This window comes from Camellia sinensis, chromosome 11 (assembly GCF_055761805.1).
Source record: "Camellia sinensis isolate YWXY chromosome 11, ASM5576180v1, whole genome shotgun sequence".
Classification (NCBI taxonomy): domain Eukaryota; kingdom Viridiplantae; phylum Streptophyta; class Magnoliopsida; order Ericales; family Theaceae; genus Camellia; species Camellia sinensis.
This window is the reverse complement of record NC_138971.1, coordinates 60,184,591-60,198,862: the sequence shown is the minus strand read 5'-3', so window position 1 is coordinate 60,198,862 and position 14,272 is coordinate 60,184,591. Positions and strand designations below refer to the sequence as shown.

The window sequence follows — 14,272 nt, the reverse complement described above, 5'->3', positions numbered from 1 at the left end:
TGTCAATTATAAAAATTAAATAAAATGCTTTAAAAAATAATATTATGATTATTGTGAAAAAAGAATTATAATCGAATTAGACACTAATATAATATTTTAAATTGAATTTATCACCTAATATTTTAAATAATTTTTGTGCATAGCACACATAAAACAAATTAGTAATTTTAATATTTATAAATATAAGTAAATTTTGTATCAATACCCCAAAAAAAAAAAAAAAAAAAAGAAAGTTTAGAACTAACCAAATTTTCTTTTTTTAATATGGACTCCAATTTTTTAAATTCGCCTTGACACCACAAAGTCAGGTCGGCCCTGTCTCCTTCAACATTGGTCCACTAAAATCTTCACCCTTATTCAACACTGGCCCCTAAAATCTTCACTCTCATCAGCAAGATCTCTCATTTAATCATTTTCAATATATACTTCTATCTCATCTCTCAAGGGGTTTTCTTGTGGAATGGTTCATTTTTAACTCATTAAGTGTCTAATATTAAATATACTTTGACATCTAGTGAAGTCCTCCTCTAAATAATCTACAATAACAAGACTGTTTTTTGCTATAAAAACTAGATCAAATCCCATTTGAAACTAAGTACTCTCTGATACAATTCTTTTCACTTCTCAACTACATAATTTCTATATTTCTAGCTAGCAAACTCTTTATCTTCTCTCTCTCACTGCGCGCGCATGCCTGTATGTACTTATTCAATTTTTTACCCTCATTTGTTTCAACAAAACATATATGTCTTTTTTTAAACGTTTGGTATGATATATATTTTGCATGTTTAATGAAAACAAATTTATTTGAACAAATATATTTTTCACTACCCCCACGCCCCAACCACCCCATAACTACTATAGCAGCCACCACTGTCACCGCCAACCATGGTTCTAAATCCCGATATTAGAACACATATTGATATCAATCGTGGTGTATTGATATTGAGACTATCAGATGTATTAAGAATTAAGTGCAGCGATAGTAGAAGTTTTAAAATCATGAACAACTCTTCAAAACTCAATGATATACCTTTTTTTCAAGTTTTTATAACTCTTTTAAGCTCAAAGTGGAATTAAAATCCCAAAAAGGTAGAAAAGAAGTCGAAGTTTTCATTTTGAATACTTATCCCACTATGTAACCAACCAGTCAAGTAGTCTCATGTTTCCCCTTTTTTGGTTTGAACAATTAGTCTAATTTTTAAATTTAAAAATATATTTAATATTTCAGTTAAAATAGCACTACTCAAATAATATAAATATAAATCTGGCTATCTACGCATTTGATGCTTAACCCCCATTCGGTTTAAAGATTGAATATATTTATTTCAGCAATGATTCAAATCCCCACAAAATATTACCTCTACAATCCCTACTCATTTGTGATTGATCCAAGTAAGAAAGAGAAAGAAAAAAAAAAACAATACAAATATATCATTGGTCCACATCACTGTGGGGGTGGTGAGAGTCTCCCAAAAGGAAGTCCCAAACATTTTCCTATTTATTTACTTATATTTATTTATTTTTGTCCGCAATATTGTAGCTGAACCAGTCTGGTTCCTTTGGCTTGAGAATTGGTAAATTATCTAGTTTGATTCGACACATGATACGAATCTGCCAATTTGTATGTGAAATTTAAATTTTAATATGAACTGACCATGTCACCAGCACCATCATTATTGGCACATTACTTTCAAGTTCTCAACAAATCATAAGAAAATATTTTATGGCAAAAAAGTTTTTCATACATTTTCCATCAAAAGAAATGGAACGTTAAATTGTCTATTTATTTCATATAAACTCTCTTCAAGAAAAGAACATTTTTGTGTGCGTCACAAAAAAGGGTTGGATTTTTCTTGAACTTCAAATATGAACTTGAGAAAATTGTTCAAGTTCAAGTTCAGGCGCCCATCATAAATCTCATTTCGAGAATCTGATCAATTCATTTCACAAGGTCATTTGTGTATGTCATTTTTGAAAATAAATTAGGTCAGTCTGATAATCATAACATTTTTCATTTTATCACGTTTATCTCTAAAAAATAAAAATAAAATGTTACGGCTATCGAGTCGACCTAATTTTTGTATGGATGATATCCCTGAATGACATTTCAAAATAAACATTTTGAATAATCAAAATGAAATCTATGATGACCTCCACATGCTCAAACAATTCTATAAAATTTAAATTTAAATTTAAATTTGAAAAAAAATCCATCCCAAATGAAAAATGTCATGTAATACCATACTCTCTTTATTGCCCCTGCATGCATGCAGTAAATAAATAGACACTGTTGTAGCCTTTGAAATTCATCTCACAATAATTCTACTTTCTTTCTACCTGAAACCATTATTATTTTTTTTGGCAGGAAGTCAGACACTGGTTAGAACATTGTCAGTATATCTTCTCTGAAATAAGGTAACTGAATCCATATCATATATACTAATATTTTCTATATCTATCTATTTATGTTAAATTTATGTCATTTAGCCTATAATATCTTCTTTCTATTTAAAACCATTATTTAGTTATGCAATCTATCTTAGGGGTGTAAATTTGGCCCGGTCTGGCTCATCCGGGCTTGGGTTCAGGCCAACCCATATCGGGTCTCACGGGCTCCGATCAAAATTTGGGTTGGGCCAAGCTGACCCATGTGCCAAAAAATTAGGCGCAAGCCCAAGGGTTATTTTGACCTTGGGCGGGCCGGTGGGCCTGGGCCTGAGCCTGAACAATTTTTTGTTTTTTTTTTTGTTTTTTATTATCAAAATTTTATTATTTTCCATTAAAAATGACACTGGGCCTCGGGTCGGATTTTAAGTGGGCCTTGAGCAAGCTGGGCTTCAAAATGACGTCTCAAGCCCAGGCCTAGGGTCTTGGGTTGGCCTCAAGCCCGGGCCTAACTGGATCGGGCTCATCCTGGGCCACACATGGGTTGCGGGCTATTTTTACACTCTTAATCTATCTATACTATTACAAAAGCTTTCCATGAAGGAGGCATTAGTAATTTCAGGAATGAATTTCAGAGTTAGATTAATGGATTTAAAATAGTTATGTGAACATTTACTTGTTTTTGTTTTTAATAGGTAAAAAAAAAAATTATTATTAACTCGAAATATAAAAATACAAGAAGGTAATAAAGGAAAAGGAAAGAACAACATTGTCTAAAGACATACGACAACAAAATTGGCACACTAAAGCAAAACTCAATCCCTACCAAAATAAACTCTAAAAGAAAGACACGAAAAGTTGGCAATGAAAACAATCACCTGTGAAAATACTACACCTAAAACACCAATACCACCACACACACAGCAAAAAACTCAGACAAAAACAGGATAGCCAAACATTAATGATGCGTTTTGTTCATGTATTTTGAGAGAGGTTTGGAATTAAGTCTAATTATTAAGATCTGCTGGTAATTTATCCCTTTATTTACACAATGCTTGCACACTATCACTATAACAATTTTAATTACACACTATTTGCACATAGTAGTGCATATTATTTTAATCTTCATAAATAGACTCCCAAAATTAAAGCCGAAAAATAGTAGTTTTTTTTTATTTTTTCATGAAAAAATTCTACTTTTTTCCCCCTTTGTCATTGTGAAAGTCGAGTTGATTTATTTAGTGCGATATTTAATCAGTCCAATTGATGATACTTTCTCTATTTAGCATAATGGCTGTCCTCATGAAGTAAACCTATTCATCAAAGCTTGGGTAGCATCTTGTATTACATTTTGGACTCTAATGGAAGAATTTTATTTTAGATAAGAAAATTTTTTGCAATCTGAATCGCATCATAATTTGATCAAAATTAAGATGTTGATCATAATTTGGTCAATTTTTATTACAGGTAAAGATTAATTATTTTTTGGTTGAGTAAGTTTGTTTTATTTCTTTTAATTATCAGTTCTTTGTATTTATTAGTCACATTAATTGTTGAACTTACATATATATATATATATATACATTAGATTCTGATTATTCAATAATTTCACATAAATATGTGTATTAAGAAGCAAGATTCTATTATGTCCATAGTGCTTTGATTGAAGAAATTATGATAATTTTGCCCTCTAATATAATTTCTTTGTTGTTATAGAACTCTATTTCATGTGTTGGAAAACTTTTACCTTGTAGTCGCTCATGATATTCGTCAATCGTTTAGTAACCTTTCTTTGATTATATACCATCAAAATTCACTATGCTAAGAGTTCAATAAATAACTAATTGTAGATTTTGTTGTACAGAATCCATGTAAGATGAACCATCCCATTCTCCACCCCTCTTCATTTTCTGCACCATTCTCTATTAGCATTTTCAACCCCCACCCCTGTAACATTAGCCGCATAACAGCACCTGTAAAATACTTTTCTCTCTCTCTCTCTCTCTCTCTCTCTCTGCCGCAACGTAGAACGTGTACAACAGAAGAATCGTGCGCAGCAAAGAAAGTTGCAACTTTTCTACAATTTGTAGAATCCGAAGATTACTAAAAATATGGGGGGGGAACAAAATTTTCTCAACGAAGTGTTTGTAATATATCGAAAGTGTTTTTCCCTAAGGCTTACAACTCTTATTTATAATAGAACAAAATCCTAATTAAACTAGGAAATAAACGGAAAAAGCCAGTACTGGCTAATCAAGCCTAAATCAAACAAATTACGAAAACTACTAAAAAGGAAAGAACTGAGTTAAGCTCAAATATGGAAACTATAATTAAAAATACATATTCTGGAAAAAAACTTGGCCCTAATTGGATTCTTCTAGACCGAGTTATAGACTCAATTATTTCTAAAAATGGAAAAATCGCAAAATTAAGGCCTAAACAATGAAATTTGACCGAAATCCATCATAGGCCATGGCAGGGTATTGATTGACACACAATTTTCCATTTCTTGAGTGAATTCCACGGCATCCCAAGCACGTTCCATCTTGTGTCTACTAGTGCCTTTTTGACTTTGCCTTGGCCTTGTGTCACGGGCCGACTCCTTTAAAGGCGCAGCGGATCAATTTTTGCCGGTGTGGCGCTCAAACTCCACCAAGTTTAAGCCCGCCATAGCTCGTTGACAAATCGAGTGTTGATGATCTCACCCGTTTCCACAGTTATGCTCAATGCTTTGTCAAGCAAAACAACTTCACAAGGAAGCTCCGTCTTCACCCGGATGTCACAAGTAGGCCTGACGCCTCCAGTGCACCAAGCACGGCATAAGTCGCTACATAGCGCCAAGCATATCTCAAGCAAGGTGCTCGCCCAACTTAGGTTTATGTCATCAAGGTGCCTAGCCACACAACAATGTGCTAGCGAAGGTCCTCAACTTAGCCGACAAGCCAACGTTGCATGTTGGGTCTTTAATAGCATCTCGAAGTGTCGCAGGGTCAAGCATGCCTCAATAGATGCATATTGGGTAGCCACTCGGTCATGCGAAGCCCACAAGCCACCGAGGGTCAATCTCTTGCCCACGGCGTAGTCCTCGTGCCAACACGTGTGCTAGATTCCGCTTAAGGCCATTGCCCACCTTAGTGTTGCACCAACGTGTAGCATGAGTAAGGCGACGTCTCAATCCGTAGCTTGCTCGTAGCATAATGTAGTCCCTCAATGGACGTAGTCATTGTATAGCTTGATGCCTTCATTCGATATCCCACATATGCGGTGTCGCCTTCCAACCGCTTAGCTTAAGCCACGAGATCCCCTCGTGCAAGGTTGAACCCAAACCAAGCACTAGAGTTGGCACACGAGGCCTTTAGTGGTGCCTCGATAGCCCATTCGGTCCAAAACAAGTCCCAAAGATACCATATTGCGTGGCATAATGGAAACAACGTAGTGGACCTCTCACCCGGGAGGGTCGCGCAGTGCCTACATCATTGCACCATCCACGGGGCTCCCAAATCCACGTGGTGACTCTAGACACCCCTCTGGATGCCTAAAGCCCGTCCTTGAGTTGCCCCAAGTTTGCTCACTTCAAGCCTAGTTTGGGCGGGGAGGTAGGTAGGTAGCACACCATACCCCCTTATAGTAGCTTGTTGAGCCCTTTTTCATCTGGCAGGAGGAAACATCATACATGTCCGAGGAGTCATAATGATTTTTCATAAATTCTACAAATTGAGAAAAATCACAAAACTTGGTCGGGAAAACACTTCCCCTAAGACCTATCTCCAGTAAAAATTTCAGCCCAAAACTCCTTCGTTTGAATGCCAAAACGACGCGCCAAAGTTCTGCACTGTTGGCTGCCACTGCTGGCTGCTGCTGCTGTATTTTGCTGCTGCTGGCAGCGCTGTTTGCTGCTGCTGGCAGAGCTGGTTGGCTGTTGGCATGGGCGGCAACTTTGCTATCTGCTGGCTATTAGTGGCCTACATGCCTTGGGCTACTTGGGGCCAATGTTAGGCCACGTTGGGGCACTTCCAACGGCCACTCTTGAGCACTCAAATGGCCACACCACCGCGAGCGAAACGTCACGGAGTTAGCCTTGCAAGGCAACCCGTGACACCTTGTTTGTCCATATACAAGTTCCAAAAACTTTATAGCCAAACACTTTGCATCATCCTCCCTGTGTTGAAGAGAATTTGTATCATCATCATCAGAATGATCAGCATGGTAACGGACAAGATGCCTGACATTGAATACATCAAATGTGCAAATATGGCTTGGAAGCTTTAATCTATAAGCAGTTGAGTTGATCTTTTTTGTAATTTCCAGGGCCCAATTTTTCGAGCTGCTAACTTGTTGTACTCTTCCATAGGAAAGTAGTCTTTAGTTAAGATAGCCCGAACAAAATCTCCCATCTCAAACTCCACTGCTTGGTGTTTCTTATCAGCATCTCACTTGTACTTTAGTTGTAGGTTCATGTAAATGTTGTTGGGTCTGTGCCTGTGAATTTCCTAAAGTTGTGTAACTAGATCCTCTGCTTTTCCATGAACAAGCTTCAACTCCGAAACAGGGGCTAAGTCAAACCCATAAGTGATGTAGAAAAGACTGAACCCAGTGTTCTGGTGGGTGAAGCGGTTGTAAGCAAACTTAGCTTGTTACAAGTTTTGGTCCCATGACTTGAGATAATCTACTACGAGGTTACAGAGTAAACTACTCAACGACTGATTGGCAACATCCATCTATCCATATGTTTGGGGATGATAAGCACTGTGAAAATCTGACTTGGTGTTAGACAAATGCCACAAACATCACCAAAAATTACTGAGGAAATGGGTGTCTCTATCTGAAACAATTGATTGTGGTAGCCCATGTAGACGATCGACTTCCCGAAAATAGAGTTAAGCAACATTGATAGCGTCAATAGTTTGCTTGCAAGCAATGAAATGAACAGTCTTGGAGAATCTATCCACCACTACAAAGATGGAGTCATTCCCATTCTATGTCTCTGGCAATCCTAACACGAAGTCCATGCTGACATTAGTCCATGGCTAATCTGGAATTGGAGGTGGCATGTATAAGCCAACATTAGTAGCAGTGCCCTTGGAAACTTGACAAATGCGGCAGCCATCCGCATATTTAGCAACTTCCTTGCACATTGTTGGCCAGTAGTAAGAATCTGCTACTAACTTGAGTGCCTGATCATGCCCCACGTGGCTCTCGTTTTGTAGTTTTCTTAGGATCTTCAGTCGTAGGCTTTTATTAGGCACACACAACTGATTCCCTGGAATATGAAATGATGTTACAATAGATACTTAGATTGCTTCCCTACTTCTATGTTACACATAATAGGGCCAAAATACATATCAGTAGATAATAATTCACAAAACAAATCACGACCAAGTACATCAGTATGCGTAGTGATCACTAGAGAAGCTCGTCAATTGAATGCATCTGCCATTTTGTTCGAGGCTCCTAACTCATGGGGATGGGGGCTGACGAAAGTGAACTGTTGGATATATGTTGCCCATGTTGCATGTCATGATGATAGTTTATCCTGGTTGTTTATGTACTTCAAAGCATCATGGTTAGAATAAAGGATAAACTCATTGTAGGCTAGGTAAGAGGTTCAATGTTTAAAAACTTGGAGCAGTGCAAAGAATATGTACTGTAATCAAGCTTGGAACCTCCTAATTTCTCACTGAAAATTGCAATAGGTCTTTCTTTCTGACTCAAAATAGTGCCAATCACGATTTTAGAAGCATTGCAATGTAGCTTAAAAGATTGTTCAAAATACATGAGGGTGAGAGCATGGATTGAAGTTAGCTTCTGTTTGATCAGGCCAAATGCCTTGGTTGCTGCATCCGTCCAAGTAAATTGTCCTATTTACATATAGTCGGTTATTGGTGCCATAATAGAGCTAAAATTGGGAATGAATCTGCGGTGGAAGGATAACAAGCCATGGAAACTTTGAACCTCGTGGATAGTCCGTAGTTATGACCATTGTTTGATAGCTGAACCTTGGACTCATCAACCCTTAACCCCGCTTTAGAAACCACATAACCCAAAAACAAGACACTGTGTATCATGAAAGAGCAATTGTTCCTAACAGCAAAGGATTTTTATATCCTCAATACTGTAGGGACCTCTCAATTATGCCTGGGATGTATTTTAACATTAGGGCTATAAATTAAAATATCATCAAAATATACCACAACGAACCTGCTAATAAAAGGACAAAAAATCTAGTTCATGACTTCAATGAATGTACTTGAGGCATTAGAGAGCCCAAATGGCATAACTAACCACTCATATAACCTCTCATGGGTCTTGAAAGTAGTTTTCCACTCATCTCCAGGTCGGAGTCAAATATGATGATAGCCAGTTTTCAAATCAAGTTTGGTAAATATCATTGCACCACTCAACTGATCTAGCAAATCATCTAATTAGGGAATGGGACATATGTACCAAATTGTGATCTTGTTGATTGCATGACTGTCCAAACACATCCGCCATGATCCATCCTTCTTGGGCGTGAGCAGAACAGGTACGGCGCATAGACTAAGGCTCTCTCGAATGTGGCCTTTGGATAATAGCGCCTCCACTTGACGCTTCAACTCTGCATACTCTTTTGGGCTTATTCAATAATGACCCTATTTGGTAGAGTTTATTTCAGCTTTTAGCTTAATTTAAGCTATTTTGATGTGTTTGGTTCAGCTTAACAATACAACTTATAACTTTTTGTAAGTCAAAAATCAACTTATTTTTTGAGTGGGGGAGGAGAAACTTAATTTATAAGTCAAAAATCAACTTATGTTCACAGTTATAAGTTATAAGCTGTTAGGGTATAAGTTATAATCACTTTCCCATAGATCTACCACACAGGGCCAATGAGGCCGATTCAGTAGACTGGATCCAGGAACTAGATAAGATAGGTCATTGAATTCCTCAATTAGGGGTTCTATTCGCTGTGAAACTATATTGTAAGCAGTGCACTCCTTTCCCTCTAGCACATGCACAATTTTGATTTTTCCACTTCCCCCAAGAACATTTTCCTTGCTGACAAATTACTCCCGTCACTCGGGAAAGGTATGGATACTACCTTTTTTATTGGTAAAAGTACAATTTTTGCTTTATCGAACAAGAAACTTTTAAGTGTTCTTCTTTTCATCACGTTAGGCACCCTATCATACTGTCTGGGCCTTTCCAACAAGTGATGATAGGCATCCGTGGTAATCACATCACACCACGCTTTATCCCTATATTTTGCCCCAATTGAAATTAACTGAGCAACGTTTGGACACTGTTACCTCGTTGCCCTGTTACCTCGCATGGATGTTTCTGTTAAAACCTACCATCACTTACTCCACCTACTACACCTACCACCACCTACTACCACCTACTACACACCTACCACTACCACCTACTACCACCTACTCCACTACATCTCCTATATAAGGAGCCCCTCACCATTTGTAATAAATAACATGCATCAATCAATAATATAATTCTCTATTTCTCTATACATCAATTTTATCATGGTATCAGAGCAGGTTTAGAACCTAGTATTTTCGCTTCACCGGCGGGCGATAACCTCACCTTAGCCGTCCGCCGGACCTCAACCTATTCCGCTTATTTTCTACACATACCTTCCCATCATTGCGCAGAGAGACGAGCCTGTTGAGATTGGTGTAGGTAGGTCGCTCAATATCGAGAGATCTACGACATTTGCTTCAGGACATTAAAGCTCAGCAATCCAAGCTTTGGTGACCTGAACCATTTGATTTCTGCAACCATGAGTGAGAGAGAGAGAAAACATGGATGCCGGAGCCAGCGGCGGCACTTCAGCTGATACCTGGCCTTGTTCTCCGGCAGCGGCCGTGTCACGGTGGAGCTTCGCCGTGAGCCAGCGGTATCAATACTTACTCGACAGGTCGAACCCATACGTACGCAAGCGCTGGATCGCGTTCGCCACAATCGCGATCATATACGTCCTCCGAGTTGTCGTCTTCCCTGGTTTCTACCCCGTATCGTACGCTCTCGGAATCTACATCCTCAATCTCCTCATCGGGTTTCTCTCTCTCCTCACTGTTCGTCGCCGCCATCGGTGGTGGCTCCGACTACAACTCCACGTGGCGAGGCTCACCACCAATTGTCTCGTTGGCGAGCTTCCACGCCTCCGCCGCGCTCCCGTTGCGATCGGCGTTTCACCCTTGCCGTGCTGCTACCAAAACACACCGATCCATCTATGAGCACCTGAGCCTACTTTGTTTCCCCTGATACTCAACTACCCTCTTTCCACTAATTCCTTTTATTATTATTATGAACAAACTAAGAACCCATGTGCTCTTTGATCCCTTTTATGACACTTTGCATCTATGAGGAAGTAACAAAAAAATAAATAAATAAATAATCAAAAGGCAACCCCATTCATTTTCTTATTCTTCTTAGAGCACTGACTTGCAGCCTCCTCGGGCCACCCATTCACTTTTCTAATTATTATTATATACCCTTTTCCATTCTCAAATATTCTCCGCCCAAAACCATCATCACATTTTCCACCGCCCCAAACATTCTTTCTCTTATATATATATATATATATATTTTCTTTTTCTTCTTTCCACCGCCCAACTTTTCCTTGAACCTCAGCTTTTTATCTTTTCTTTTTTTTTTTTTTTACCCCAACTTTATTTTGACACATATTTTTTCCTTTCAAAAAAAAAAAAAAAAAAAAAAAAAAAAAAAAAAAAAAAAAAAAACCCCAAAACCATTTACAAATTTGCACAACAAACCATATTTTATTCATCTCAGGGATTCACCCCGATCCACATTTTACACCACAACCACAAAAAAAAAAAAAAAAACCACACAAGATCACCATCACAACAACAACAGATTTGTTTTCTTTTCTGCAGACGGTCACCCACCGACCTACTCTGCCGCCGGTCTCTTCTTTTTGCCTCTGTCCTGGGCGGTCCTTGACGGTGCTGCCTCTGTGCTTCCTAATCCACCAAGCACACTCACTCCCCCCTGCTCCTCCACTGCAGCATATGGCGGACCTCCAAATCGGAACATCACGGTGGCCTTCCGCTTCAGCTCCTTATTTTCCGCCTTTAGCACACTTATCTCTGCTCGCGCATCCTTATACATGCGCTGGAGCAGAGCCAGTTGGGCGTTTAACTGTTGCACCTCATTTGTCCTACTCTGAAGCCGGTGCGACAAGTTTGTGACCGCAGTCATGGTCTCCACACATGACTTCAATGTATACTGATTGGCCTCAATATTTGTTTGCACCGCCATTTTTTGCTCCACAGACCGCATCGGAAAGTTCAACGGAGCAAAACCCGAGGTGTTTGGTTGAGGTTCACGGGCCACCGCACCAGTTATCTCTCTTGTTGACTCGTTGAGGTCGGGAAAGAGAGTGAGCAGACCACGGGAAGACGAGGCCATTTTCTGGGCAACAGAGTGTTACAGAGTATCTCTCTCAGCAAACGAATATCTCTCTCAGAAAACGAAGAGTTTTTCAGAGGTTTTTAGCAGTTTTTTTGTCTCAGCCTCAGCCTCAGCCTCAGCCTCAGCCTTCGTCTTGGTTAAATAGCCAAGGCAGACACGCGCATCGTGCGCCGCTCGGCGCTAGACGACAGCCTGGGCGCGCAAGCCAAGGTGGTCACGCGTCTCACCATCATGTCCGGCACGTCTTTTGATGGCACGCCTTTTGACAGATTGGGCACACCTTTTGAGGGTGCGACTTTTCCAACGGTCCGACATGACCCCCTAAACTGTCCCGACATTGATTCCGGTTAGCTTCTCCCTCGGTCCGGTGTGACCTCGTCAACTGTCCAGACTTTATCTGCTACAACGGTCTGACACAACCATCCAGTGTCCTCTACAACGTTATGACACAACCATACAGTGTCTTCACCACCGGTCTAACACGCCCATACAGTGTCTCATATCCTCTTTTCTTTTATGTATTCGTCTATTTTCTTGTTTTGTTACTCTCTCCAAACTCAAGTTGGTTAGTTCCTATCCCCCTTGAGTTTTCGGGGGGCTGTTAAAACCTACCATCACTTACTCCACCTACTACACCTACCACCACCTACTACCACCTACTACACACCTACCACTACCACCTACTCCACTACATCTCCTATATAAGGAGCCCCTCACCATTTGTAATAGATAACATACATCAATCAATAATACAATTCTCTATTTCTCTATACATCAATTTTATCAGTTTATCTGTCGCCAAACCTAACTTTCGAACAACTTCCTCTAAAACAACGTTTTCACAACTGCCAAAATCAATGACAAGGCAACACACATTGTCACGACCCACTCCTAGTAACTGTGATTACCCAAGGCCGATTACAGGACAATTAAATAAATAAATGCATGCAAAAATAATTAATTAAATATGATAGCAAAACATACATCGAAGTTTCTATTTAATTATAACAAAGGCCATTAATTAAATAGGTCGACTTTTACAAATATTACAAAAATGCATTGTGCATCTACTCCATAGTTCCATTCTCAAAATGAGCCATACACACACCTCCCTCTCTAAACATCATCTCCTGAGAATTGGTAAACTTATAAGTATATTGCAGAGTGAAGAGTATCATACCGAGAGTATAACGCTCATAAAATTACATAGATAAACATTTAGGCTAAAACTGATCAGATGATAACATTTTAGTCAAAATATATAAGTTGTTATAGTCCACTTCAAATAATAGAATTGTATTTCAGAAATCATATATATATATATTGTACCATACGAAACATATAACCATATCCACAAGCACAGATTAGAAGATTAGTGACAAAACAAATATATAGACTCAAGAAGTGACTCGTATAGCTTCACATAGCACTTTGCTCCACAACAAAAGATCATTGGAGTGACAATTAGAACAGAAGGTCAATGGATCCATGATAATATAGATGTATGGACTCAAGTGATGACTTAAACGGATTTTAAAGGTGGCTCCCACAATAATGTAGCACGTAACTCCACACAACACTTTGTTCCATACTAGAGGGTCACCATAGTAATAATCAGAGAGTCAATGCTTATTTAAATATCCCAAGACATGAAACCTCTGTAGTGGTACTTACAAAAACATTTACTTAGATGATTATTTACCAAATCATTGTCAAAATCATATTTAATAAACAGTTATATCTATAAGTTTCTTGTTTTACACAAGTAGGGATCATTCAACAAATAATACATTTGAAATACTAATATAGTTTACAAAGCATGATTTACATAAAAACAGTTTATAGTAACTCAAGGTATAACACAACTCACTTATATATCAAATTATGAACACTAATTAACTATCTGATCATCCATTCAGACTTCTAATCAATTATCTATCCAACTCTCACCTCCCAGTCTCAACAGCTTCGTTTCTTTTCTCCTACTCTTTTATTCTCTCATCTTTTTCTTTCTTTTTTTCTAAAACCCACGCCTATATATATTGATAAATTTTCCTTGCCTGCAAGATGCCATATGTCTCACTCAAATTCAAGGTGACAATTTCCTATTTTTATATTTACATTTTAGCCACAAACTTCTTGATAGTTATATTTTAACCCCAATTACATATAAAATAAATTATGTATGTTTTCAATTGTGATTAAATACTAATATGAAATTCAAAGAGTAATTAAATTTCTGGATCGTTGCAATCATTCACACCAATAGTGCAAGTAGACTGAAGTATGTTATTGCGAAGCGAATCATCACCATCAACTTTCTGAGGGGTAAAACAAGTCGTCCGAATTACCATGGATTGTCATCACCCTATACAAGTTCTTCGTTAACATCATCCTCATCATACTAAAGGTCATATTCCTTATCCACTAGTTCATTGTCACTCTACACATTGCC

General features: G+C 38.5%; 1 protein-coding gene across 1 annotated transcript in view; it reads left to right on the top strand.

The window, feature by feature from the left end:
- The first annotated feature begins 506 nt into the window (after positions 1-506).
- The window catches only part of LOC114275045 (cycloartenol synthase 2), a 42,167-nt gene continuing 28,401 nt past the window's right edge, over positions 507-14,272 (top strand). Inside the window, exons 1-2 of the mRNA XM_082894014.1 lie at positions 507-696; positions 2,369-2,418. The gene's annotated coding sequence lies outside the window, so the exon portion shown is untranslated. The remainder of the gene's footprint in view (positions 697-2,368; positions 2,419-14,272) is intronic.